Raw genomic sequence first — 452 nt, 5'->3', positions numbered from 1 at the left:
TTGTAGCTCCAAAAAATCCATTCCGAGTGCAGGGAGGTCAGGATCCAACAGCATCAGCAGTCCTTTTTTCAGCCTAAGTCAGATTTTTGCTCAACTCCCTCAATTTCAGCCAGAAAATACCTGAAATCACAGAAAAATACACACACTCATAGTAAAGTCCAGAAATATGATTTTTGCCTAAAAGCTAATAACATTCCACTAAAAACTAATTAAAACATACTAAAATCTACATGAAATTACCCCCAAAAAGCGTATAAAATATCCGCTCATCACAACACCAAACTTAAACTGTTGCTTGTCCTCAAGCAACTAGATAAATAAAATAGGATGAAAAGAAATTAAGAAACAATAATATCTTAGAGTTTCAAGTGAAGCTCAGATTCTAATTAGATGAGCGGGACTAGTAGCTTTTTGCTTCTGAACAGTTTTGGCATCTCACTTTATCCTTTGAA

Source organism: Arachis duranensis, chromosome 2 (assembly GCF_000817695.3).
Source record: "Arachis duranensis cultivar V14167 chromosome 2, aradu.V14167.gnm2.J7QH, whole genome shotgun sequence".
In the NCBI taxonomy this organism is placed as follows: domain Eukaryota; kingdom Viridiplantae; phylum Streptophyta; class Magnoliopsida; order Fabales; family Fabaceae; genus Arachis; species Arachis duranensis.
The sequence above is the reverse complement of the archived record's forward strand: the minus strand, read 5'-3'. Positions refer to the sequence as shown.